Source organism: Lycium ferocissimum, chromosome 10 (assembly GCF_029784015.1).
Source record: "Lycium ferocissimum isolate CSIRO_LF1 chromosome 10, AGI_CSIRO_Lferr_CH_V1, whole genome shotgun sequence".
Taxonomy (NCBI): Eukaryota; Viridiplantae; Streptophyta; class Magnoliopsida; order Solanales; family Solanaceae; genus Lycium; species Lycium ferocissimum.
In genome coordinates, this window is record NC_081351.1 from 3,546,018 (window position 1) to 3,550,420 (window position 4,403).

General features: G+C 36.7%; 1 pseudogene; it reads right to left on the minus strand.

Moving 5' to 3' along the window:
• Positions 1–85: 85 nt before the first annotated feature.
• On the minus strand, positions 86–3,583 carry LOC132034558 (transketolase-1, chloroplastic-like; annotated as a pseudogene).
• Positions 3,584–4,403: the final 820 nt, after the last annotated feature.

Genomic DNA, 4,403 nt, shown 5'->3' on the forward strand with positions numbered 1-4,403 from the left:
AAAAAACCCCTTTTCTTCCTTCGGTGAAAAGTCAACGTGAACTCGTCTTGTTCTTTCTTCATGATTCCGGTCTCACCGGTCTAGCTTAAATCCGATTTTTATCGTATACAGCAAGTCCATTGGAAATTCCAGCCATTGCATGTTCTCGGACTCCATACCTAATGTTTCTCCCCCATGGGGAATCGGGCTGCTTGAAGTCTCCACAATTATGGAGATAGGCTTGATTTGAGCTGGCAAGGTCTGCACTACCCCCAATTAGCCCTGGAAGCCGCATTTAGCAAGCGCATTCAAGCACTTCCCTGAATATCCTCTGGTGGCATCCACGGGATCAGACATGGACAATTTCTGTTGATAGTGTTCCAAATATTAGATATAAAGTATTCCGACTGAAGAAGAGTAAATAACTAATACTATATCTTATGATACGTTTTAAACAACAAGCACAAACATCCAATGAGAATATGTATTTGTCTTCTTTGAGAATGCAACCACAAACACATTTCAGATGAATTAGTTTCTAAGAGGTATACAACTAGATGGATGCATATTTTACTGGCAATGAGCTTTCCCAGCCGGGAAGCATCCCATCAGCAAGAAGAAGCTTGAATTCTGCTGCTTCCTCAGGGTAATTGTTTTCGTAATAATAAAGTTTAGAGTGCCACTCCTGCTCCAACCTTCCACCAAGATCTGTTTGAGCTTGCATTTCCCTGATAACAACTATCTTACAGCACAATCTTCCTTGTCTTTAATTATAAGGTGCATAACAGCAGCACTTAAAATTGTTACCTGTAAACCATAGGAATGACATGGAAAGGTTCTCTATCATGCCATTTAACTTTCTGTTTTATTTGCTTTACATCATCATCATCAAAGGTTCCATGGTGAGGCTTTGATGTTCCTTCCTTTTTTGACAATTTCCCTATTGTCGTTTTCACCAGAAAATACAAAGTTTCAGTAGGAAGGATTAATTGGAAACTTGGAAGAATGAAGACATTTTCTTGACATATCTATTGTGGTCTAGGCTCAATACATACGCGGATGAAAGTTGGTTTTCCGGTCTCACTATGCGCAGAGATTAACGCGTTCTTGAATGCTTCCCTTGCGAGTTATCTACAGTGATAGTGTGCCATCCTAGAGCTTCAAATCGTGCGGATGTGTCTTCTGAAAGTGCAAGGTCAGTGCTAACATCAATAGTATTATGGTTATCATCATATATCAACGTAAACTTGTGCAGCTTCCAATGAGCAGCCAGGGACGCAGCCTCGTTTGATATGCCTTCCATAGCACAGCCATCACCCATGATGCAATACCTGAATAAAATTATCAAAGTGAATTGCTGTTCGGCCCGTCCACAAATTAAAGAGGATAAGTCATCAGCCAACTTACGTTCTGTGATCAACAATGGCAACATCAAGCTTATTAAATCTAGCACCTAAGTGACCTTCTGCTAAAGCAAGGCCAACCGCATTCGCAACACCTTGTCCCAAAGGGCCTGTAGTGTAACACAAAAATTGGAAACTTATGATACCATGCTGATCAGGTTTCCTGAGAAAACAATAATATCGTCATATCCTACAAAGAAAAATCCAATATAGTCAAATCAAGTTATGAAGGGCTGTTCATACAACTTTCTACAAATGTTCCTTGTTATCCAGGAGGCTTTTAGTTTAGTGGTATTACGGTTTCGCTAGTGCTAGCAAGTGGGCAGGACGGATCGAATATGAGCGGGTTGTAAATGGGTTAGACAAAAAACAGATAAACACCCAACCCGCTCATGCTGAGTACAGATAAATTACAGATTGAATGACGGATAATATATGAGTACCCATATTTTTTGCAAGATTGAAAAGAAACTTAACAATCTAGTGCACCGCCACGTATGTCTTCCATTAACCGCCTTTCATTTCTCAGTGAATCAAAACTCTAACAGCAACTAATTGATAATAGAAGAGTAAGATATATTCTGATAAAAGCTACAAAAATGTTGTTACTCAAGGACGTTTTTAACATGATTTGCTGTGAAGAACGTTTTTAACATGGAGATTATACCAAATTGAAAATATAGCTCTAGCTCTATCACAAAAAAGATGAAAGGAAACTGGGTTTTAGTTATACCGGTTGTGACTTCGATGCCTTCGGTCACTACATTCTCTGGATGCCCGGGTGTCCGGCTTCCAAGCTTACATAGGCATTTAAGGTCTTCAATCTGAATGACACAATACTTCACTTGTAATTTTGACCAATAAACTGTTCACTGATCCTGACAAAATGTAAAGCAAGAATCCTCTCTTACATGCACAAAGAACAACACTCGAATCCAAGTGGTAATTATTACCATCGGAATCATCTATATTTGTAAGGAAAAAATCAACCGTAATTTGACTAGTTAAACAGGAAACGATCTGAAATGTCACAGGGTGCCCTCTTCTGGTGTTGAAGTATGCTAATGCCAAACATAACTCGTCAATTTGCTAGTCTATTTCTATAGATTTGTACTTAGCTTATTTGTTTTTTGGTGCTTGTGATTTGTAAAATTCATGTCCTCTCGGAGTTGGGGGCTTACACTTTCCAATATCACAATTTAGGTAGACCAGCCATCTACTGACACGGCAAGTGATACAATTGAGATGCATCTCCCCATTATATGAGTGGATTGGCCTACAAGTCCTGGTTTTAGGCCTTATCTATGGAAGTTTTGTTGTTACATATATGTAGTTTGGGAACTATGTAAATTTTATTCTTAAAGATTTAAAGATTTTATGTAAGAATTCAACTCAAAATTAAGAAATTTGAGTCTCGAGTTCCAACTGCACCACATAAATTGAGCCAGAAGGAGTAGAAGAGAAACCTAACGTCAATAAATTGTATATTTTGTGTATACCTGAACAGATTGGAAACCAGCAAGATGAAGGCAAACATAATGAAGAAGACCTCCATGGCCAGCACTCAAAACAAACCTATCTCTATTAAACCACTTTGGACTTGTTGGATTATATCTCATGGCATGCCCATACAAGAAATATGCAACCTCAGCCATCCCAAGAGCCATTCCAGCATGCCCTGCCTTTGCATATTGCACTGAGTCTACTATCAACATCCTCACATTGTCTACACACCTCTTGTCAACCAATGCTTGGAATTTCTCATCATCATCATCCCATTTTTGAGTGGAAATCTCAAAAGGGTATGCTCTTTTGAGCTCTTCCTGCCAGGAAAGCTTGTAATCTTCATCTTTGAAAAGACTAGGTTGGTTAAAAAGTGAAGCAGTAGTACTAATATTGTTTGTTTTTAGACTGTTGTTGCATTGGAAGTTAGACCTCAAGGCTAGTTTGTTGCTATGGTAATCATACCTATTGCTTTGGATGGTGAATTTGGGCTGAAACAGAGGAAATGGCTTGACAATAAGATTAGAGATGGCCATTGCTATTTAATTTTGGAGCGTAAGGGCGGAGGTTGGAGGAATGCATATATATATATATATATATAGATACACTTCCTCCGTCCCAATTTAAGCGTGTGCTATTCTTTTTGGTTTGTCTCAAAAGAATGGTTCTTATAGATTTATTAAAGTTTACAAATTCATAAATCGCAATGACAAGTTTATAACCCGAATTTTAAAGATATTTTAATATATTATATAAATTTTTAATTTAAGATCACAGGATTTCTTTTTTTATATTATTTAAAACTTCATGTCTAATCAAATTAAAACACTTAAATAAAAACATGTGTATACATATATATATATATATATATATATATATAACCTTCACCTTGTTGGTGAGGGTTCTAATCCCCACATTGTAATCCCTTCTCCATTTCCCCTTCCCTAACCTATGCAATAAAAATAATTTTTTTTTTACTTTAAAAAACAAGGTGTATATGTGTGAGTGATGTGCCGCTTATTCAAGTTTTGTTTGAATTTAGTTTTCCGGTGGATAAACACGTAGAGGGAGTACACGCAAATAAATTAAGAGGCGTGACATGAGAGGAAAAGAGGGTAGGAGTGACATGTAGCTGTTGAACAACGCAATATTTTGGAACCTGTAAACTCTTCAGTAGTGCTCTCTTCTTCCCATATTAGTTGTAAAAGTTATTAAAAGCATTTATTTTAAAATAATTATTATTTTACAAAATAAAAATAGAATTAATATTTTATTTCTCATTTTTCCTTAATATTAATAACTCTTGAAGTAAACAATATCAGTTACATAACATATAAATTATAAATTACGCAAAGTTCAAACAAGTGTTATCGGTTGACGTTATGATTAGCCAAGAGTCCGTCTAAAACAATCTCTCTATCCCACAAAGATAGGAGTAAAGTTTGCATACATTCTAGCCTGCTCAAATCCCAGTTGTGAGACCAGACTATATGTTGTTGATGTCAAACAAGTGTTATT